Below are 25,859 nucleotides of genomic sequence, written 5' to 3'. Positions count from 1 at the left end.
TTTTGTTCACAAAAATTGTTTAAATAAATAATAAATAAATTCCTCTTGTTATAATTTATATATTGCATAATAAAATAAAAAAAGCTTCATGCTATAGTTTGCGGTGGTTCTTCGGGTCTTATCGGGTTTTCGGGTCTTGTCTGTTTTCCAGTTGGAGTCCAATAAGTTTCCAATACTTTAGCTATGTGAGAACGCATGGTTACAAAAAACAATCGAATTGTTCGGAATTGGTATACAGCTCTGAAAATTAATATAACTATACTCTCGACTACCTATTTCCACTTTATAAAAAAACCACTGGAAAAAAGGCTATAATATGGCACGCCAACCAGGACAAAATTCGCAGAAAATATAGGGCTACCTTTTAGAAATATAGGCCTACCCTCAGAAATATAGCGCTACCTTTTAGAAATATAGGGCTACCTTTTAGAAATATAGGCCTACCTTTAGAAATATACGACCACCTTTTAGAAATATAGGTCTACCTTCTTTTAAAATATAAACCTACCTTCAGAAATATAGGGCTACCTTGTATAAAAATATAGGCCTACCTTGTTAAAAAATATAGGGCTACTTTGTTTAAAAATATAGGCCTACCTTCGTTAAAAATATAGGCCTAACTTGAATAAAAATATAGGCCTACTTTGTTTAAAAATATAGGCCTAACTTGTATAAAAATATAGGCCTACCTTCGTTAAAAATATAGGACTACCTTCGTTAAAAATATAGGACTACCTTCGTTAAAAATATAGGGCTACCTTCTTTAAAAATATGGAGTTGTCTTTTCGGTCGCTTCAGCTATCTTGTCTGTTTGCCATTGATGGAGATACTCGAGATGAAACTTACTCAAATCCAGCTGTTTCTTGTTCCTCAATCTTGATTTTAATAAATTCAGACAAAATATTTTTCAATATGAAACTCTTCAGCAGCTAAACTGCTTTGAGCTAAACAATATAATAATTTTAATAAATGCTAGTTCTTCGTACGAAATCACAATTATTGAACCAAAAACATATATGTGCACCTTAAGCAGAGTCATAAAGGTTTTATGCAGGTTCTTACAACAGTAGTGATCAAAATACAATTGCCATTTGTTTTAGCAAAAACGTTTCAATGGATAATTAAATTTCAAACTAAAAGTTTTGAAAAAAAATTGAAATTTTAAACCCACTACCTTACTCAATGCGTGACCACAGACTAATTAATATAAATTTCGAAGGTATTTAAATGAAACGTCTCTTACATTTCACCCAGAATCACATTTATTGAATCCAAAAATGTTTCCAATTCTTCAGACTTGGGCAAGGTTGTTTTAAATGGTGTTTAAAAAAAAATGAACTTTTAAAATAAGTGAAATATGGGTATACACCCTATATAACTTATTTAAAAGATGGGTACCATGTAGCCCCCTTGAAATTGGATAGGGGCGCCAAACTGGTTTGAAAAGGGTGCCAAATGGTTTTAGAAGGGGTGCAAACAGCCTGTCGATGAGGGGGGCGAAAAAATGAGCATTCAAGCTGTACTCCCTTAATCCAAAACGTTCCTACGCGCCTGGTCGTTAATTTTTATACAAAAAGACAGAATATATTATAAAGAATGAGAAAAAAATAATATTCTTTAAGAATATTTTTGCAAGTTTCATTTATTTAAAGATAAGTTTGCAAAATGGCGTCTTTTAGCAAATGATACATTTTACACAGTTGTTTGTGGGTACTACAACCAAAAAATTATGTGATCACAAAAAAATAAGAAATTTATAATTTATGAAGTGCTTCTTGTCTTCTTGAAATGGGTTTCAGATATTATGAAACAATGGGGAAAACATTTTTGAAAATTATGTATTTTTCTAAAATGGTTTTACAATGTTAGAATTAAATTAGTCTATTTTTAAACGCGAATAATTTTCATTTATTTTTTTTTATTTAATATATTTTTTACAGGGCAAATGTATAAAGTAATTTTGAAAAGGGGTATTACTAAAATTAATTTTGTTCATAAAAAAATTAGAAAATTATTATTTATGAAGTACTACTTGTCTTCTTGAAATTAAGTATTCTAAAATATTTTTAAGGCGACTTATATAGTTAAAAAAAATTCAAGTTAAATTTTAACACGGAAAATTTATAATGTAATATTAGAAAAAGGAGTATTGGACAAAATTGAAACAATAGCAGTAATATGGAAATGTTTTAAAAGCATTAAAACACTTTTTTGGTATGTAGTGATTTAATTTGGCGGACGTAGACTTTTACCGAAACAAAATTTAAATGAAAAGCTGCGTCCAAAGACGCAAAGCACTGCTGAAAGATAGGATTTGAATCATCTGACTTTCGCCATAAGTTTGAGAGTTCTAGTTTATTTGTTTAAAGACGGTTTTGAAATAAGTTTATTTTATTTAAATTAAAGACTGAATATAGCATGGAATTACTATATTTAGTAAAAAACGTAATGATCGATAGGTGTAATGGGTGAGATTTAGGAAGGTAACTTGACCAAAGTGTTGAATGTGGCGTTAGCTACAATGGTATTAAATCTTTTTACGCTGTCTTCTCATTTAAAGTTGTTCATTACCAAAACCTCGGTTCAGGAAAAAATTTACAGCTCTACAATAATGTTCAATACCATGATTTCCGTCATCCATAGTTGGTGTTATTAAATTTAACAGTTCTTGGTACACCTCATTTACAGGATGAAAAATGCACTCCGGTATAACTATATTATTGTCAGTTTCTATTGGAAAATTTTCGACTTCTTCCACTCCGTACAAAATAGGATTATTTTCATATTCGTCATTTTCCGCGTCTTCATGTATTCTGGACATTCTTGAGATAGTCCATAATTGTAAGGGGGTACTCGAATGTTCAGTTCGAAGCGAATGATGATTCCACGATTGTCTTAAAGATTCGAGAGATGCCGTTATTCTTGGAAGGAATATAAAATGCAAATAGAACATGTGCATTTCGTTGTCTCTATCCAACATATTACTTTCTTCCAAAAAGAAAAATATTCCGCGGAAATAGGACGAGACTAGCCTATTTACCTCCCTCCATAACCTCTCGATCCTTTGGTTGTGAACCGACAATCCTGTTATAAAGCTCCCACGGTCGAGTCCTCTGTTGTCCAGCATAAACCTTGCTACTTCTACATTTTCTGTGCCCATGTCACCACGAACTCTCGATGGGACACCATATTCCTCAACGCCGTTTTGAAACAGAAGCAAAACGCTGTCGGCTCGGTTGTTGTTCAAGCAATGAAGGTAGACTATACACCTACTATAACCGTCTATGCAACCGTGTACCACGAAATTCCACGAAATCATTTTGTGGTTGCTATCCATGTGCCTGCCAAATTACAACAATATGAGATCACTATACTGAAATCGGTAAATAACTTGCTTTCTATCGATTTCTACGTGAAAAATAAGTATAAGATTTTTCCCGATTAAACTCAAATTTTAATTAATTTAAAACTTTGCGCAAAACTGGGTTTAGCAGACGACGGCGGTTTTGACATGGAGATGAGAATCAATCCAATTGACGGCTTTTAAAATTCATTTTGCGCGGGAAAATACCTCTACATGTTATGGTCAAAAAAGCACGCAAAAAAGGCTGTGTGCCCAAGACATGTACCTGTAGTGTCGCGCGCTAAAACGTAATTTCTATATCCGTCAATTAGAAATTGTATTTTCCATAGCACTTCTCGAAGGCTGAGCGCACGCGCTTTGAAATGAAATATAATTTCGCACGCTGCTCGTAGTTATTTCACGAGCGAGAATCAAACCACTCGACCTTTTCATTTCAAAGCGCGTGCCACATAGGGTTTTTCTAACTGTTTCTAATGAGCTTCTTATCAAGCAGACGACACTGTGACGTCATAGGCACAAGAAATAGTGCCCCAAGTGACCACAGTAGGTGGTTTTTTTTCGCTTGTCCGAGGACAAAAAGTGTAAACTTTTTACCCTAAGACGTTTTATTCGCCTGTTCTCGGGGTAAGATTTACCCTGTCCCGAATTTTGTTCGCTTGTTCCAGAGCTCTAAGGTTACACTTTTTACCCCTCCTCGAAAGGAGGTGTAGAGGGAGTAATCTAGCTTTGTCGTCTGCTTAAACGAAAACATGACTCGTTTAGACCTCATCACACGAGGCAAGCTTTTTGTAAATAACCTTTAACCTTTGACTACTCCCTTCTTACTCCAACTCGTTTTTTTTCGTCAAGACAGAATCGAAGTAAAATGACGTCATATGGCTACACTTTTTAACCTGCTCAAAAAACCCAGAACAGGCGAAAAAAACCCACCTAATAAGAAACAATTCAGTGAGACAAAGCGCGCACGGTTAGAAAAAAAAAACGATTTGATTATAAACCCCCAAGGGATTTAAAAAAATTCCAAAACCCCCAAAAACCCTATAACGGAAATTTTGAAACCCACTAGCTTAAAGATAAATATAAACCAATAGAAACCCATAAAAACTTCGTAGGTATTAAAACGAAACCCTGTAGATACAGGGTTTATATTTAAAACTTTTTCAAACCCTTTAAAATCTTCCTAGTGTTTGGCAACCCAGCCGACGCCACTGGCGTATTGGAATTCATCAATCACCACTAGGTTTAATTTTTACCTCTCCGGGGGGAGGGGAAGGACCGGGCGTAAAGGCTAACCTCAGTGGCGTAGACAATGGGGGTTTCCGGGTCCAACCCCACCCCCTTGGGCCTACCTTTGACTGTACTAAATTTCCACCCCCTTCTCGACCCCCTCTTAACATTCACATAATTCGACCCCCCCTTGACGAATTTCTGGCTACGCCACTGGTTAACCTTAAACGTCTTAGCATCCAAATGGCAGGGTTTCCACCGAATGTTTACGGTATACATCTTAATATCATTTAGCTATGGGGAAAGTCCGGCTTCCTCTAAGTTTGTATGAACTTATTAACGTCAATTTATTCTATAAAAAAATTACGTTAATAAGATTTTAAAAGTCAACTTATTCAGTAAGATTTTTATTATTTATAGATTAAATTAAAATTAATTGATTTAATTTAAAATACAATTTTATATAAAAAAATTTAAGTAGATGGCGTGAGATAGTTTAATGAAATGAGTTTTAAAAAGTTATAAATTATTACGTTTTTTCTATTGGTTCTTTAATTGGAAACCTAAGGATTTTCAAGTGACCTAAGGGGTTTCCTTTAAACATTTAAACCCTTTTAAAACCAGGAAATCTGCCAAAACCAACCTTAAAGGTTTAAATTTCTAGCCAAAAACATTTTTAAACCCAAAGCAAACCATAATAAATCCCAAGGAAACCATTTTTTCTAACCGTGCGCGACAGCAAAATGAGACGAAAAAGTGCGAGGATACATATGTAGTATCCAATAAAAACGCGTGAACTTAGCACAACCAATAAAAAGTAAACATATAGAATATAGTATGTATGAATGGGTTTAGGCACTAGTGGCTAGTCCATCTAATTTTGTCCATCTCATTAGAAAATTTGTATGTAAAATAATAGAAGTGCCATACTTATCGAAGATAAATTATTAACTTATGAGTGATTATGTTACATATGGTGGTAGCAATTGAAATTTACATATACAGGGTGTTTCAAAAAGAAGAAATTCAATGAACTTTTTTCTCCAAATGACGTCAGGAACAGATGAAACTCGTTTGTACCATCCGTTTTGAGACATCCTGTATATTAAGAACAATCACAATTATATCGTACCATAATGCATTTGCTCCACGAACTCTATATATCCTCCTTCTTATAGAATTACGTCTCCTTAAGGCTCTTCCAACTGGATCCAGAATATTTAACCTTTGTCTGATTCTCCATCTTTGTACACGAATCCCCGAACTTCTAAGTCCACCAATGACGCAGGTTTCACCTATGTTAGGATGTCTACCCAAAATATTTAAAATGAAAGTATCCAAAACTTCATCCGATATTGGGATATCATTTTCAGTAAAATTAAAGTATTGCCTGTGCCGTGATAATGTACGTACTGATACACGCAAAAACGATGCCGTTTGTGTCCAAGACAAACCTAGTCCTCCTCTACAAAATCTAATTTGCTCCGAGGAAATATCATATCTTGGCCTTCCTATTGCTCCAGTATTCAAAATAGGGCAAATATATGGATCATTAGTATCTTCTTCTCTTAACAGGACATCTTCCAGTTCATTGGAAAGGGACGATATGGTGGTGTACAAATTTAAAATTATGTTATAAAGAAGTCCTATTTCATTGTCGTTAGATGACTCGTAATTAATTTGAAGTGAAGTTACAACTGCCTCTAATACTTGACAATGACCTTGAAGTCGTCTTTGGTTTCTTTCGAATGTCTCCAGAATACCTATTTCTCGAACTTTGCTCAAAATCACGGTATAATTCGCGAAGGTAATCTTCTACATCGTCACTTTTACAAGGAAAATATAAAACGTTCAAAGTAAATAATAACAAAATGAAAAATAATGTATGTCCTGGCAAATTCATCATTTTTAAATGATAATTTTCTATAAAACTATATTGTGCAAAATTGCTTTTTATCGTCGTACCCCGACCGTCGTAACCACAGTCCTACGAAACAAGTAACTTCATCTGCCAGACAGAGATAAAAGGTGAAAGTGAGACGATCCCCGTACATTTTTTTTCCGAATTAGGCCCGAGCCCCGAGAGCAGCGTTGCCAACCGTGGAAGAAGTGTTTATCGTACCAGGGGCTCAAAATTATCATACCAAAACTTCCACAAGTTCCTAAATCATTATAATTTACCTCTGTTATCATAAGTAACATAACAGTTTATATTATTAATGCATTCAATAATTTTCTTAGTCAATCCTATGTTTCTATCCACTGTAATATTTTTGTATTATGTTTTATTTCTAACATATTTTTTTTCATGTTATTACATGTTTGTACTTCGTAACTCTCTTTCGATTTGAACCCCCCGGGGAGGGGGTGGATTTAGACATGATCTTTTGGGGCTACAGGCTACCCAGATCATGCATTTGATATAATAAAAAAATAACAAAATAAATGAAAGAAGAACATACATTCATTAATAATAAAACATAATATAAATACATCTGAGTCAGTTTTATCCCAATACAAATTTTGGCTTCCTGAGCCCGGGGACTACAAACAAAATATAAATCGTAAGGTAGATCATTCGTCCCATTCCGTCGAAGATTTACCCGATAGCGCTTAGCCCTTCCCGCAGATCAAACCTGAAAGTATAGATTAACGGAAACTGTATATATAATTTCGAGTGGCGTAATGAGGAAAATTGGACCCAATGAGAGATACGAAAATTTGCTTAGTACAATGTAATTTTTGGGGACCAAAATGCAAGTTTGAAAAATCAGCCCCTAAAACTTGTAATTATTTTCTGCATTGATTGCATCGCCCTGCCCTATTTACACCACTAACTATTTCTCTCGAAACATTGACATCAGGAGTAATAAGTACAGTTTCAATTTCCAGTAGGGTATACGACCAAATTAAATAATTAAATACCTATGGGTCATTCGATATGGATTTATCAAGTTATGCCAGCAGCATTGCCCGATACCAGAAGTAAATGATCCGAAGTTATTGCAATAGCGTTCAGAATCGGAAGGCGTTTTCCTTATGAATATGATGAGAAAATCGAGTCAAATAAAAGCTAATTTCCATCCCCGTCTTTTGACGTGATAAATTGCACCTGGGAATTGTTGGTATAGCTATTTCTATGTGTAAAAAATGGTTTCTTAAAAATAAAAACGTTTTTTCGCGCAAAATTTCAAATTCGAGGTAAAATGTAACTTCATAAGGAAAACGCTTCCAACATGGCGAGTATAGCAGTCTGATAACTTCGGTTCATTTACTTCTGCCGATACGTATATAAGGGAAAATTCTAATTAAAGTGAACATGCTCATGATAATTCTGACATGTTTTCTAGTGCTTGCTCATTCTATCGGCGGATCTTAAAAAAAAACGTTTGAAGAAATGTTTATGAATCGACGTTTTCCCGGTGTTTATGTTAAAATACTTGTAATTAAATTTTTTGGAAATACTTTGAATCCAACCCACCGGAATTAAATAGGCCTAACGAATCCCGAGATCCACTTGCAATTCATCCTATTTATTTTCTTTTGGAAACACATAAGCTGAGTTGGAAAAATCACGAATTTCTCCCCCACCCCCCGAAACTGACTGCCTAAAGACTCGCCGCCCAAAAAGAACTATTGCCGAAATATTAAAATCAGTCTTCGTGAGACACACAAAATTTAACTTTCTCACGCGGTAGTAGTAGAGTGCAAAGTTCAGAGGTACCACTTTCACTTTCGCTATAGCTACTGTTGTCATGCGCAGAAACGATTTTCGAGTTAGTTCTGGATTTTTCGTCTAATAAGCCGGCAATTTTCACCGATCATTTTTTGAGCGAAAACAGTCGTGCCTGAACATGGATTCTCGTGAAAAAAATTATCTTAAACCTTTTAATGAAACGGATGTTCTCAATGCGTTTCTAGCCGTTCTAGTGAGCACAAAAATGACTAATGATAGTCAATCATCAGTTTCAAGTCCTAATCCGCAATTACATCCACGAGGACCAAGAGACATCATAAGTAATCGACCACATAGGGAATCTACCCGGGAGTCGGAAATGAAATCTCTGTTCCGTAAATCTGATAACATGAAGTTTAAGCCAAATAATAGGTTCGTATTTATAACTCAAATTTTTAATATTTCTCAATCTAAATATAAATTTAATATATTTTAAGGAAACGGAAACCTAATGATAAGGACAGTAAACCCAGTTTTTTTTTTAAACAAGTCGTCCTACTTCCTGAGTACATAACCAAAATCCCAGAGAAACAGGAAAAGCTTCGATTGCGCAAAAAAGGGTTCGTGATCGATGCAATGAAATTCAATAAATCTTGGACAGAAATTGAAGTTCAAGAAGCAATTAAAGAACAATTCCCAAAACTTGAAAATGGGAAGTAAGTAACATAACTAATTAAATTTTATACTATATCATTCATTTAAACTATTATTTTCGAATAGTTTTGATCTAGTGATGGCTACTGATAAACAACTGGATAAAATAAAAATCTGCAAAGGAGAATCCCTTGATGCAAATTACATAAGTTATATATGGAAACAAAAGATTTTGTATGTCAAATATAAATCAGATTTAAAACTCTGCAACTTAGTTTCGTCATCAGAAGACGAATCTGGCGACTTTGAACTGCCTGACATCAAAGAAAGCCTGAAAACACGGCCAGAATCAACAAATTTGGAAGTTAAAGTGCCTAATTCAACCAACGATGTTTTTGATTTCTATTATGATTCCAAAATTTTTTCTGATAAAGAAAAGTGTGAAACTCGTGCAGTTAGTAAACCAGCGGAGTCAGGAATCATTAATCATTCTTATGCCAGTGCTGCCAGTACAGACTATTTAGGTAATAGTGACAGTATATCATTTTACGAAACATGCTTGTCGGAAAGTGAGACTTTTGGATTGAAATATGAAAACTACCTGACAATTTCAGATGATGAAAAATCATGTGATATCACAAAATGTGAAGAAAATCTTGCTCAAGTCGAGAATGATTGCTCTAAAACTGTAACACTATCTAAAATTTTGGAAAGACTAACCAAACAAATTAAAGTTGAAATAACCTCAAAGTTCAATATCAATCGTGATACAGTATTGAAGTCTACTCTTCGTGCCTTTAATATAAAAAATTTTAAACCTGAAAACAAAATAGACGTGATTTTCATGGACGCATTTGACATACCTGAAGGTGCTATTGATGAAGGAGGCCCACTACGAGAGTTTTTAAGACTGTTGATAAACGAAGTTATCAAAAGCCATCTATTTTCTGGACCCGATGAAGCACGAAGTCTAACACTCAATGCTAAAGCACTGACTGATAATTGGTATTTCAATGCTGGGCAAGCTTTCGCTATGTCATTAGTTCATGGTGGTAGTGGTCCCAGATGTCTTTCAAAAGTGACATTTGAAAGCCTTGTAACCTTAGACTTAAGAAAGATTGAAGTTACTTTGGATGAGGTACATGACGTAGATTTGAAAACCACACTACAAGAAATTCTAGACTGCACAAGTCAAGAAAATTTACAAAGTCTGAGTGAAGAAATATCAACCATTGCAATTGCAGCTGGAATATCAAAATTGGTTCCGAACTTGGAAGAAAGACAACAGTTTGTTAACCACATCATTCGTTTTTGGGTTTTAAACCGTGTTAGCGAAGGTAGAATACAATTCATTGGTGGTCTTCAGAAACTTGGTGTTTTTCGTGAAATGCAAGCTTATCCAAAAGTCTTCGAATCAGAATTTTGCTACCAGGAAAGAAAAATAGATTCCGACTCCTTTTTGAAATTATTCCAAAAAAAAGTAGAATATTCTCAAGGCAATAAATACAAAATAGAACTGGAAAACACAAACACAACAAACTCAACACTCACAACCGTCATAACACGAACTTAACACTAACAACCTACGCATAGACATTACAAAAACATAATACACCAAACCGTCACGGTGAGTGAAAAAACACCATCCAAACCAAAATTGTAAATCGCATGTAGCTCGGGTGGTAAAGGTGATAAAGTTATGAAATTTTTAATGGTGATACGCGTCATAGTACTACATAAAACCTGATATGGAACCACATCGAGATATTTACATTTTTCTTCCCGTTTTCTTCTAATTTGCAAAACATTTATCTGCACCACCTGCAAATGTGCGAATGCTAACCTCAAATGCTGCAGGGCCTGGCAACAGGCCCGTAGCCAAGGGGGGGGGGGGGCAGTACGGGTGCCGCCCGTACTGGGATCTCTTTCGCCCGACCTAGCCTTTTCTGCAACTCAACTCCGACGCCCCCTTTTGGGACAATTTGACCCTCCTAAAATATGGTTCGCCCGCTCTATATCGATGTCCTGGCTACGGCCCTGCCTGGCAACTGCCCGGGCGCCGGTTTGAGTGGAGCACCGAAATTGAGTTGCGCTACTTTTTGGTTTACCAAGAATGGATTTGTTTATAAAAATTTTAACGAAAGCATAACATAATTCGAAAAATCTTTAACTAATTAGAAATACAAATCGCTTTCCCAACGAAAATGTTCAACATCGTCGATGAACGTTTTTTCTCTACTATTTACTTTATAATAGTAAATTATCCAAAAAAATACAGTGGATAGTTCGGACGGATAAAGCATTTTTTTGGTATTTTCATTATAAACCAGGGTATATAATACTACAAGAATAGAAGCCTGCCCAAAGGAATACAGTACTCCAATGTACTTGCTTGCTATTTCGTTGTCGTTTATCCAGCTTTATGATAAATAAACAAACCAGCAGGCCATCTTAAAGAATTCTATTTGTTTTTAGGCTATTATGAACCGGCATTCAATCTTCTAAAATGCATTTAAACCGTTTTCGATGGCTAGTTCCAAAGCAGTCTATCGGTACGATTTAATCTGTCTTGTGTCCGTGGTTAATGTTAGCCTCTTCTGTTTTATAAGCACGCGCAGAAAGCCATTTATTAGTTTTAGTTTAATAGTTTTAGTTAGATATTAATTGAATTAAGATGTCCGAGAAAAAGAAGCATTCTGGTTCTTTTTATAAAAAAGGAAATTAAGAAAAGCCGTTGAAGCAGAAAAGCAAGCGACAGCTTTAGAAAGTCCATAAGTGTAGGCCTTAAAGAAATCCCGCTAAATAGTGTTTTAATAAAGTTTTTAACGAGGGGTAAGACGGTCTCAGATAACCTGTACACCGAGTTCGTGCACTTAGCACTGTTAAAGGTACATATTTTCAAGAGTTCGCGAGTTCCATTTAAAACTGTCAAAGGTACGGCAGTGTACACCGAGTTCGCAGAGTGCCTTACCCCTCGGTTGTTAAAGCAATTAATGTAAGGAATAAAATAATTAAGTTTACTAAGAACAACCCGTGAGTTAAAAATAACAAGTTGGCAAGCCAAAATATACCTCTCCTCGGAAGAATTATCCCTAGTGGTATTAATTTCTCGAGACGTCCCTTAAAGATATCTCCGCAATTCAGAGTTATTTACTAAAATCGTAATACCGGTTCAATACCGCCCAGTATAAAATTTTAATTTTAATTAAAATAATTGAGACGAAACAACCGAGTTTAATTTATTCAGAATATTATAAATTAAGTAGTTACAACAGCGAGTTAGACGTACTAAAACAATGCACAATTGAATTAAACCCTATTTACAGTACAAGTTTATCAGTTAAATATAATACGAAGCCAATTTTAATCAAAGAAATATCTACAGAGGGTATTTGTATTTTTCTCGCTTACGAAATACTTGCCGCATCTTTAACGCTCATTTTATTTCAACACTCGCCCTTGATGAAGATACCGTAGAATAGCAATATATTCGACATCTGGTAGTGGACGACTCGTAGACTTCCTGTTGCCGTTGTGACACATACCACATGAAAAAGACCAATACCACCGGTTTGGTCGTGGAAGACGTCAACTCAGCTTGAGTGACTTTTAGGCCTTTTTTGGGTCGCGCTCTAACATCAACCACTTGTCGTTTTTTAATTCTGTAAACGGATTTAAAATCAGCGTGTTTCATTTCATGGGCCCGTATTTTCACGATTTATAATTTAATCAATAACGCCGAGAAAATATAAGTTTTTGAAGCCAGGAAATTACGGTTTCGAGGCATCCATTTTCCCTCTTAAGTTTCAGATTGGCGCGCATGCGCAACGGGAACAGGTGGAAGTCGGAAAAAAGTTGCCAACTTGCCGACACGGCTTCGTTTTGATGGCGGTTTTCATGCCGCGTGCCCGCGTTAAATGTTAATTTTCATATTCTAACATGTTTAAACATAATGATTTAAAACGAACAAATCTTCGATGATAAGAGGTAAATAATATAGTTGGCTTTCATTTCAACCTAAGTTTTGTCACTTTACGGTATTTGGTAATTCTAAATCGATTTAAATAAAAGTTAAGTTAAAATTTTGGGCCTTGGGTATAGAGTAATGGCAGTGTGACGTCTCGGCACGTCACCCACGCTTTCTCCTATAGATTAAAAATCGCGACCAAAATATCGACCATGAACAAAGCTACGGAGTGTCATTACTCTATTATCACTCCCATAATTTAGGAGTATGAAATCGACAAATTAAAAGACCACTGTGTGTACAATAAAAAGTTTTATTTAAAAACTCGACGACTAGTTTCATTCCCGTTCGGGAGCTTCCTCAGACCTGAGGAAGCTCCCGAACGGGAATGAAACTAGTATTACCCCCAGTGTTTCCACTCTGCGGTAGAGATTTTCGCCTATTTTAGGGGAAATTTTACCAGTTTTCGCCGGTTCTATAGTCGATTTTCGCCGCCGTTTTCGCCGCAATTTCGCCCCATTAGATTTACCTTAATTTTTTTAGTGAATGTCACTGCATATTTTACTTCTCTTTATTTCCAATCTTAGATTTGGGCAATATTTTTTTATTAAAAAAAATACATTTTATTTCTTCAAATGTTATACATTTTTTATTGGTATATATAAAAATTGAATGGGTGGACATAGGGGGCAGAGTAGAGGGACTACAGAGACGACGATTTTTTAGTTTTTTTGACTGAAAATATCGAAAAATATTTTCGCCGCAATTTGCGCCGTTTTCAATGGTTTTCGCCGCTTTTTCGCCTTTTCGCCGGTTTTAAAATTTATGGTGCCCACCGAGACAGTTTTCGCCGAAAACGCCCTTTTTCGCCGCAAAGTGGAAACACTGATTACCCCTTCGCTCCCGCGCCTATATCGTTTAATTATTTACGATACGTAGCAGTGCGTCGATGGCAATAAGTAAAAGAAAGATGATGATAAAGGACAGTAATTAGGATACTCAATGAAACTTTGATTAGAATGCCTTTATTGATATAAAATAACACTACTTAACAATATTTATATGAAAATTTGGGAAATCTTACAAAAATCCGGGGTGTCCTCTGGAAATCTGGCGGCCATGATTTAACAAGAAATTAAACTTTAATAGGGGGCGTACAAAATATAGAAAAAACTGGCGTGAGACGCTTAAATTTAAGAGAAATGTAAAAAAAAACGGGGTAATAACGGAGATTTTATAATAAACTGGCGTGGCACAAGTGAGAATCGTTTAAGATACGATGAGGGGTTAGGGGCTCTGTATTTATACTAGTCGATACAAAGGGATAGTTTTCGCGAAGTGCTCCCGGACAGGAAATTGGTTGAGCACTTTAACTTGGTAGTGGGGAGATCGCAGAGGGGTATCGATTTAACATGGATTTTAGGGGTCCTAGACTCAATTTTTAGCTTGTCGGGGTTTGGTTTGTATGCTTAGACATATTTCTCCTTCTCAGGGATTAGTGAGGTGGGGTTTTTAAGAAGATTTTCAACGTTACGGTTTTCTCCGTCAAGGGAAGTTGTCTACTTTCAGCTGGTTCTTTTCTTGATGTCTCGAATATCGGGTTACTGCAAAGCAACTTGGACGACTTTATTTCTTTGTGGCTGCTCTTCGCTGACGGGATTTCCGGATGACGGTATCTGCCGGATTACGCAAGACACACGCACACTTGCTTCTAAAGAAGGGGAATGGAACCCAGGAATGTCCTTTGCCAGTGGGATGATATTTCGACGACGGTGGATTGGAGGAGTGCCTTTAGTTGATTCGATCTGCTGATGGTTTTTTCCGTAACGGGGGAAATGTTTAGGGATGACTTTGAAAATTATTCGCGATGGGCATTTCGCCTCTTTTTGGGATATCTTTATTTTGTGCTTTATGCATCTTTTGGTTTACTGGGTTCTTGGGACATCGCGGCCTAAGCCCGGACTGGGTTGGGGATCTCTTCTAGTTCCGATTCTGTTACGGGCTCTTCCTGTCTAAAAGTCTTGCTGTTTCCTTTGCATTCTCTGGTTTTGTTGTTCTTCCGTCTAGGGGGGGTGGAAAAGTCGGGTGTCCGAAGTGTAGGCTTGGTAGTGGTATTTACTTGCGGTTATACTTTCTCGGGGTTTGGAAGGCGTGGTTATTATATCGGAGGGGTCTCTGTTTCTACCCCTTTTGGATGACTTTCTATTTTTTGTCCTTGGCAACTAAATTTCGGGGATTTTTCCAGAGCCGAATATGACCTTTCACACTGTAAGGCATAGGTTAGGTCGGCCGCTACATAGTTTGCACGGAAAAGGGGGGGGGATTCGGACGCTCTTTCCCGTTCGAACTGTCGCCTCATGGTGTAATTTGACCTTCTGGGTGGATTTTCTATTTTTCTGGGCGCCGGATTGTCTAAATTCTGGTTTTAAATAAACTTTTCAATTTTATGGGTTTTTTAATTTAATTTTAATATTTAGAAATCTAAAATTATATCTATTTTCTGGGATTTTTCTGGGGCTTTTCAGCCATACCACGCATGACATACCAAGTATAGCAGGGGTTAATTAAGTGTATTAAAGGCTTTTTATTAACTGGGGATTTTTGATTAAACTTAATGTATACTATGGTAAATTATCGTATATAGGATTATGGGATACACAAATGGGAAACCATCTTAATTCTATTAACATTCATCAATGGGATACACAAAACGAAAAATTTTTAAAAATAAACAAATATATAAACCAAAAAACCTTTTCTCTCGCCATATGGCTCCACAGGGGTAACACTAGTCGTCGAGTTTTTAAATAAAACTTTTTATTGTACACACAGTGGTCTTTTAATTTGTCGATTTCATATTACAAATGTACAAGCGCCAATAATTATTAATTTTTAATAATAATCCCTTATTATAATTTAGGAGGCCGACTTTTCGGAATTTCACCTGGAATTCGGTAACAGCTTCATGGCGTATAGTCAATGTAAAAGCACCGTGATATCGAATATAGGGTACGTATTATCTTTGGTGGGATCAGTATTTTTTTAATGTTTAATTTTTTAACAGCTGTTAAGTTTGACAACTAATAATTTTCGAGCTTTAAAATTTGAAATGCCAAAGAAACAAAATAAAAAGGCAAAACGACGGGCTGAGTATTTGCGCAGCAAAGGTAATAATTTTTATGTGAATGAACTAATATAACAATATTTTTTGAGTTTTTAATTATTTTTCTATGCAGGCCTTAGTTCGGCACTTTTATTAGAGACACTACAAACATTTAATTTTTAATTTTAGAAATCACTAATTTTTAAAAAAATTATAAAATTGGGATGTAATTCTTGTAAAGTACCACGTCTCATAAATGGGCATATGTTATATCAAAAACAGTTTAGAGCTCGTTAAATGTGCAGCCTTAAAGGGACATATATTATTTTTATTGTTGATTAATATGTCAAAATCATTTAAAGTATTAAAAAATATTCCTGTGAATAACAGAATGACGTCATTCCACCTTTCAAATCACAGTCCACTGCTCCTCCAATTTTTAACACAAAATCTTTGCCCACAAAGGTATCCATATTTATATTTATTTTTTTAACTACACATTTAACATACAAATTTTAAAATTTTATATTATTATTATTTTATTTTTTGTTGCAGATTATTGCAATAAATAAATAATACATAATAATAATTATAAATTTTAAAATTTTATGTTAAATGTGTAGGGAAGAAAATAAATATAAATATGGATACCTTTGTCTGCAAAATTGGATCAAAGATTTTGTGTTAAAAATTGGAGGAGCAGTGGACTGTGATTTGAAAGGTGGAATGACGTCATTCTGTTGTTCACAGGAATATTTTTTAATACTTTAAATGATTTTGACATATTAATCAACAATAAAAATAATATATGTCCCTTTAAGGCTGCAAATTTAACGAGCTCTTAACTGTTTTTTTAAGTTCGAAGAACTGTTTTTGTTATAATCTTTAAAGGGACTCCAAAGTTCGGTGGCAAAAAAAAATAAAATTGAGCATGCTTTTCCGTCCCCAACCCCTCACTCGGCTTTGGCAGAGGCGGGCAGAGTCAACCGTAAATTTCGCACTTTACTGACTTTTCACACATTTTTCCACCGAACTTTGGAGCCCCTTTAACGCTCATTTTATTTCAACACTCGCCCTTGATGAAGATACCGTAGAATAGCTATATTCGACATCTGGTAGTGGACGACTCGTAGACTTCCTGTTGACGTTGTGACACATGCCGCATGAAAAAGACCAATACCGTCCAATTTCCAATATCATATAATGATTCGCACACCCAGGAAATCAATGACTTCATTAGGAATCGTAGATGTCCAAATATCCACACCAATAAAAAATGAATTAACAAGAAGCGAAAAACTTACCATTCACAAAGCACAGAAAGCCCCTTGACTAAACGACAGCTCGTATATCAATAAATGACCGTAGACGAAATAGTTAGGGCTCTTTATAAATAAAACAAACGAAACCAATTGAAGAACTGCATTAAACATCTTAATCAGTGTCGAGAAAACTTTTAAAATAAATTACGAAGTAATGACGACCCAGTTAAAAACCCAGACCACTATGTAAACAACTCGATATTTTCTTCATAAATGAACTAATACGCTAAACACACAATAGATTTAAAAACAAGTTCGCCAAGAAGGCGGTAATATTATTTCATTGCACGGCTCTCAATTAAACCGTTATATATCAAGCAGAGATCGGCATTCTAATACAACAGAGAGCGACTGCGCTCGCGAGCCCCAGCCTAACCTAGGGCATTGGCGATCTTTGAAGCCCAGAGCCCCCCGACCTATGATATCAAGTTTAACTGTGTTAAATTGGTTTCTTTAAAATTTAATTTAACAACACTCTATAGTACAAACTTTTTACTATAGAGTGTTTTTAAAATTAAAGCCCGCAATCTTCTGAACGCCAGAAGCCCACGCTGTGTAATCCCCACACCCAAGTCGCGAAGAAAAATTTCGTATACTTTTGGCAATTTAATATTTATACACGATGATTTTATTAAATTAAAAGTTGGTTTTAATCAATAAAATAATGTAAATATAATTTTTGTACTTTACCATAAAGAGTAGGTTATTTAATTATGTGATTATGTCTTTAAAGGAGAGAAGGGGGGAGGGGAAGGGTGAAGTCTAAGGCCTGCTCTTGTATCGAGTATAAATCCTCCTAGATCGCGTTGAAAGAGGTTCCGAAATGACTGACAAATCGAAGTTTTAAATTAGTTAAGCCTAAAGAAGAGAACCATCGAAACTTATATTGTGTGAATGATACTTTACAAGATAAAATAAAGAATTGAAACTATCAAATAGGTCATATTGTATAGAATCACAATTATACTCATAACACAAAGAATACTTCAGAGCTTGAATTAAAACTAACGAATTTCCAATCGGCAAAAGGGATGATGCGCGTTATATCTGTTACTTCAGGTCATACGTTGTAAGCATTGCGTATTACTCCGAAAAATGTCACCATTATTTTTTACTTTTGGTCATACGTTGTAAGCATCGCGTCATACTCCGATAATTGCCACACTCATTTGTTACTTTTGGTCATATTAGAACGGCCTCCGATAAGTGTCACACTTATTTGTTACTTCAGGTCATACGTTGTAAGCATCGCGTATTACTCCGATAAGTGTCACATTTATTTGTTAGTTTTGGACTTTTGGTCATATTAGAATGGCCTCCGATAATTGTCACACTTATTTGTTACTTCAGGTCATACGTTGTTAGCATCGCGTATTACTCCGATAAGTGTCACACTTACTTGTTACTTTCGGTCATATTAGAACTGCCTCCGATAAGTGACACACTTATTTGTTACATCAGGTCATACGTTGTAAGCATCGCCTATAACTCCGATAAGTATCACACTCATTTGTTACTTCAGGTCATACGTTGTAAGCATCGCCTATTACTCCGATAAGTGTCACACTTCTTTGTTACTTTCGGTCATAATAGAACGGCCTCCGATAAGTGTCACTTTCGGTCATATTAGTACGGCCTCCGTAAAGTGACACACTTATTTGTTACTTCAGGTCATACGTTGTAAGCATCGCACCGAAGAGATAACTCAACTTAATCCTTACCTATCCAATAATTTTTTTTAACGTTACCGGACTTAATTTTTAACAAAATATCTACCACACAAAGCCAAACTCCCGAAAACGGTAAGTTGGGCAAATGCCCAACTTCTTGGGTTTCGATTTAAAATTTTTATGAAAGGCTAACAATGGCGAGATATGTACACTCGATATTTAAATTTTCGCGGTCAGGATGTTATTTCACAAGACTAAAAATAATACATGGCATTTAAATTTTTGCGGTCAAGATGGTATTTCGCGCCACCTATCAATTAGGTCTTCCAATCTATATCAATTTGACACTAGAAGGTTTTTAAATAACGCACCATATTATCTTGGAAGAGGGAAGTATTCTGGAGTGGAAAATCCCATAGCGGTAATAAGAACGTCCTTTCCCACCTATTGCTGTTAGAATTACCCAGACTACCCTGGTTTTCGGTCGGACGTCAGCTTTATCTGCCATCATTCTGGCTTGATGACTTCCGACCAAAAATAGCATTATGGGAGTTTTACAAAGCCGCAGATGGCGCCCGACTTTTCCACTCCAGAATACTTCTCTCCTCCAAGATATTATATGGGATTTAAATTTTCGCGGTAAAGATGGCATTTCGCGCCACCTATCAATTAGGTTTTCCAATCTATAACAATTTTACACTAGAAGTTTTAAAACATATTTTACGAGATAGAGGATGGCGTAGATCGTGAAGGCGTCAGTTTTAGAAGCGGAGGGCCGTGAGTTCGAATCTCGGTGACGAGGGTTTTTTAAAAAAGTTGGCTCTTCTGGTAAAGTCCGGTGGTCCCCTTTTCCTTCCTGCCCCAAAATCGGTTCTACAGCTGGTGGCGGCGGCGGCAGCGGCGTGACCCTCTCTAAAGCCGCGTTCACAAAGACATTTCTCTTTCGCTTCTGCACAAGGTCAGCAGTTCACAAAGACTTCCTAACAGATACACAGTTTTATTTGTGGCAGCCATAGCGCACCGAAACCACGAGGTAAACAAAGTCTTTCGTTCCCTCGGGCCTCGGACTCCACTCTCTCTCGAGAAAACCGGTGCTTGTGTATCACATGACCGACACGACGTCATAACCGCTTCTCTATTGATAGTATTGGCCAAAACTGGCACCTGATTTTCAGCCGAAGGTCGAAATATCAAACTGGAATAGATACGGGTTGACCGACGATTTCCCTCTCGTCTTGAGAAGTTTTATCTCCCCTTTCGACTTTCGGCGGGTTTGTGAACCGCCGATTTCTAACTTCGTCTTCTTACTTTCGCTTTCAACTTAAGCTATTTACCATTTTTAACGTCTTTGTGAACGCGGCTTTATATTTCATTGCCACATATGTGAGGTAATGAAATAACAAGTCGGCCCAGGCCGTAATATTAGTTCCACATCGGTGTATTCCTATTGTTTTATATATAATTCACCATCCTATATTAAAGAGTGGCCACCACCCACCCTCAGGATACCCGGGTGGGCAAACCAATACAAAAGCTGTTGAGGCCATTTGATTTACTATTGTTAGATAGACGGAAAGTATCAAAGGTGAAATAGGTAAGCAAAACACGACAAATATAATTTTTTTAAATTATTGAAATTAGTGGAAAAATGATTTAAAGAAATTCTTAAACTGGGATTTAAATGTGTTTATTTTAGGAAATTTATATCAAACATTTGGATATGGTTCAAACACCAAAATTCCTATTATTGCACAAATTCAAAAAGATACCCTTGAATGTAATTAAGCTTAAGTCCGACTGCTTTGGATTTTTTGGTATCCCATATTCTTAGTTCATAAATACATTCTTGATTAATGGATATTGGTTTTGACTTAACTTGCAAGGTAATTTGACAAAAAGTTTTATTTTAAATTTCGATCTATTTGTGGCAGAGCTATAAACGGGTAGTCTTTACGTGAACTTGTAAGTTAATATACCTAAGTTTTGCGAATGGTATACGGCAAAGATTATCGTAATAAAAATTTACCTTCATAGATATAAAACTACATATGCCCGAATGCCCCTAGTTTTTTGGATGAGTATGGGAGTCCAATAATTAATAATGGTGGTACGTAAGTGTGTGAAGGGAAATAGAGTCTTCAATGCTTTAACTTTTTAAGCGTACGCGTGTTCTTAATAATATAATACCTTCTCCCGATAGTGACTTCAATTTATAATTGTTTCTTTATGGTTCTATTGCTTTTATTACCCAAAAGGAAGTTCGTCAGGTGTGGATTGAACTCGTAGTTTGTCTTGAACCTTTTGTTTGGTGTAACGAGTGATGAAGTTTTTTAATGTCTCTTGTTGATTTATTTGAATATGAAACTCCCTTGTTATAGTTGGTCTTTTAACCTTGCGTGATGAATCTCGTGACGAAGTTCTTTAACGTCTCTTGTTGAGTTTATCACTGAACTTTTAGACTAGTTTATCTTTCAACCTTGTGAAGTAATTTCCAAGATTTAGTAACAATAGTTTTCTCCAGAAACGAAGAAAATATTGAAATCGAGCTATTATTTCCTTATGATCAGAAAAACCATAGTCATGGTAAGACTGAAGATAAATGATGCCATGCAGAGATTTCGAGAAACTGCGAACGCAATGATTAACCTTTGCACGGAAAATGCGAACGCGTTCGCAGGACAGACACACAGACATGGTGATTGTATAAATAAAATGTGAGGTAAAAATATACATTATTATTTTCTTTAACTCACGGGTTCTTCTTTTATTTCACATATATTAAAGTTCTAAAGTATTTTAATTCCGGCAAAAGGCGATGCTCATCACGTCAGAGTAAAAGAGAAGGTCAGCTTAGAGCTGACCTCGATATTTCACTTGTGAAGTTTACGTGGTTTGGCAGGGACTTCAGGTGGTCCGGGAGAGAGTTCCTGTACTTGATGAACGAGGGAACAAATGCGTGCTTCCGAGGCTTAGTTTTCAGATAGGGAATAACATAGGATTGGCCGGTTTTCAAACCGCGGGGGCACGCATCCACGATGATATTGTATGCGCGATTGGTGAAAGCGCCCCATTCGCTTTATGGATGATGGAGTTTATCGCCACAAGACGTTTGATGCGGCGACGCGACGCGAGAGTGGGCCATTTAACATTCTCAAGTACTTGTGAGATACTGATGTCCCACCAGTACCCGACCGATGTGGCAAAACGGAGGCCTTTCGTTGAACCATTTCGAGTTTGTGGGGACCACACGGCTGAGCAGTACTCCAAAATCGGAGTGATGTAGGTTTTTAGGGCCGTGGAGGGTTCGGCGGAGGAAGCCAAGAGCTCGGTGTGCCCTAGAGACAGTCATAGAAACGTGGACATCCCAGGAGAGCGTGGCAGTTAAAGTAACACCGATATACTTGAATTGTTGAACGTGATCGATGGCGCGGCCTTCAACTTGGTACCTGAAGAAGGTGGGCTTAAACCCTGGGCGGTGAAGGCTTAGCACTTTGCATTTTTTGAAGTTTAGTTTCAGTTTCCAGTGGCAGCTGCAGAGCATGACTTGGTTGAGGTCCAGCTGCAGGGTGTTGGGGCAGCGAATTGCTCGAGACAGGGCGACGTCGTTGGCGTAAATGGACAAACGAGAGAATACACCAGAGCCTACGTCATTGACAAAAATTGTGAAGAGAAGAGCGCCAATTACTGAGCCCTGTGGTACGCCTGAAGTGACGGGATACCAATCTGACTCGGCACCAGGAAGGACTACACGGAACTCACGCCCCTCCAGGTAGGAGGCTAGCCACCGTAGAGTGGGGCTGCGTACGCCGTAGCTATGTAGTTTCGAAAGAAGATGCTGCTGAGGCACCGTGTCAAATGCCTTTCTGAAGTCTAGGAAGACCACATCCACTTGGGGGGTGGTCTCCAGTAACCGCGGCGGAAGCCGTGCTGGGCTGGAGTAATGGCATTATGAAGCTCCAAGTCGGTGGTGACGGAGGAGGTGACAACGTGCTCAGCAACCTTTAGGAGTTGGGCCAACAGGGAGATTTGTCTGTATTCCTCAGGATCATCTGGGGGCCCTCACTCTGGAATCGTCGTTACATTGGCGCGCTTCCAGTCCTGGGGAGTGTGGCTGTTGAGAGTGAGCAAGCAATCATGTCCGCCACTGGAGAGGCCAGTGGGCCCGCGCAACGTTTCAGGATTGCCGGGTTAAGTCCATCGGGCCCTGGCGCTTTATGGGGACTTAGCTGCTGAAGGAGCTTTAGGATTCCCGTGCTTGAGATTGTGATATCTTCCATACGGGGGCAGACCGGGGGAGGAGGGGGACACCGAATCTGGATGAGATGTTGCGTGACGGGTGTGACGTAAGAGCGCCTCAGAGAGGGTAACCTTAAAAGTGTCCCACTTGTCACACATATCCTTGGTTTGGGAGGCACAGTAACTGGAATTCAGGGGAGATACCTTCAGTATCCGCTTTGCCGATCGCTAGGCAGGTGCGGGGGGGCAGTCTAGGTGGTGAGGGGAGAGCCGGCAGAGTGAATTTAAGGAAGTCGTGGTCCCCGAGACCTGGGCGGTGTATCACGTCACCAACAACTCCTGCGGGAGACGATAGCGCTAAGTCGAGAATGCTTTCACAGGAAGACGTGTAGTTGCACGAGAGCACAGTGCACAAGAACTTCGAATTGAGAGTTAAAGGGGTTTGTAACGGATCCCAGTCTATGGATTTATAGTTGAAATCGCCAACTACTAGGATATCAGAGACACCCTGGGACAGCTTTTCAAGTAAGGCGTTGACCCGGGCAGAATACGACTTATTGGACGAGTGGGGACGATAGACGCAAGCGACCCTCAGACATTTGGAGCCCATTTTAAGTCACACCACAACCACCTCAACGGTATCCTCGGAGCGCACTGGATAAGATTTTATGCTATTGGCGACCACGATCAGGACACCACCACAGTGTCGATTTCGGTCGTGACGGTATACGGCAAAGTCCGAGCCCAATATTTCCGAGGAAATCATCGAGGAGTCCAGTTTTGTCTCAGTTAACGCGACAATAGCAGGGCAGAGAGTTGAGAGGTAACTTCGGACGGTCAGGCCGATACGGTCGCTGAATTGGAAGTGTTTTTGGGCGCTGATACTATTCAGTATGGATATTATAATTAATGTACTTAAGGTATACTAGTCTTGCCACCTTACCTAGTGTTTCAAGCTCCATGTAAAATGACCATGTACCATAAAGAAGGTATTAAATATGTTTACATAAAGTATTTAGAAAGTGATTAACGGGATTATTTATTGTTATGAAAACCGTAAATTTATAACACGGACCTGGTAATGTTTTTTACGGGGGCCGGGGTAGTTTAATTGAGTTTCAAAATAACAGGGGCGCTAAAAATCCCCCTTGCCCGGGTGAAAAAAATTACTTGAGCCGGCCCTGTGCGCGTGTGATGGTGATTGTGATAGTTAAGAACATTTAACATTATGTCGTACCCGTATAATATGTTCAAGTAATGCAGTTTCCCTTAATGCAAAAGCATAATTTCAATATTTTCATATTTTTGTTTTATAATTATAAATTTATAATAATTCTAATTTGTGTATTTAAAAAATCATATTGCATTAAGTATGTTTATAGAGGCGTAGGAACCGGGGGGGGGGCAATGCCCGTCCCTAGAATTTTGCTGGGAGGGGCAACTAATGTTATTGCCCCGCCAACTTTTTAGTCAGTTGAAATCTTCAGAAGGCTCAAATTCTCATTTTAAAAGAATATAAAGCTTATAGAACATTTACTGAGTTTAAATTTCAGTCTTTTCCCGCCAATTTACAAAGTAGTAAAATGTACACATGCATTCGGAGAAGCTACACGCCATTAAAAATTCAAAACCATTCTCCAGACCCCCTTTCGTTTCTCTTTGCCCCCTCCAACTTCTAGAACGTTCCTACGCTCCTGATGTTATAAACGTAGACAATTTCAGATAAATAAACCCTAGAAATTTAAGAAAAAAGTAAATTAAAAACAATATATTACGGTACGCGGTTCCATATCAGGTTTTAAGAAGTACTATGACCAGTACCCCCGCCAGGAATTTTTAACACACAGGCCCGGTCTGATTTAAAGACCCCCCCTCCCCCCTATCTATATATTTTAATTTTGAATTGTCCGATTTTAAAGAATTTTCTTGACTATAGTTAAAATTTTAAAATTATGACACTAATATGTTAATTTAAACGTTTTCTTAGGAAAGATAAAATTTTCTGCCCTCGCAATTTAATCAAAGAATGATACTCTTCGATTAGAGCTTTTACCAAATTCGTCAACCCCTAAATTAGGGTTTTCTTTTAAACAATTCGACAAATCCCGATTAATGGACAACGTAGCCAGATTTGAAAGTCTAGATTATCCCATAGTTGTTCGAAGACGTGTTTCTATTCTTTTCAGGGAACTGAAACTTCTTTCTGAGATGGTGTTTGCGACAGGAATGCATTGAACAACCTTGTAGTACTTAACAAGGTCAGGGAAGCCATCTTCCATGGGCATTAAATAGTGGAAGCAGTCGCTTACGCTGTTAAATTTTTGGGGATAATTAGATTTCTCACAATTTTAATTTGACTTTTTAAGGAATCAAGGTCGAAATGAAACCTATCGTATGTGTTACAATGTGTTAGGATATCGATTTCGTTTAGGAAGTTCTCATAGTTAGGGTCAGACGCCATGATACCATTATATAGACCAGAGTTTTCTAATAGCCGGATTTTCATTTCAGAAATAAATTTGTCTATTAATTTGAAATAGGTGGACCTCATCTGGTCTATTAGGGTTTTTGCTTCAGTTTCCCTGGTCCCCGTTGTAATTGTTACCACACTATGTTTTAATCTCCTGTTAGGGATAATTT

This window comes from Leiobunum rupestre, chromosome 11 (genome assembly GCF_980474605.1).
Source record: "Leiobunum rupestre chromosome 11, qqLeiRupe1.1.hap1, whole genome shotgun sequence".
In the NCBI taxonomy this organism is placed as follows: Eukaryota; Metazoa; Arthropoda; class Arachnida; order Opiliones; family Sclerosomatidae; genus Leiobunum; species Leiobunum rupestre.
Note: the sequence above shows the minus strand (reverse complement) of the source record.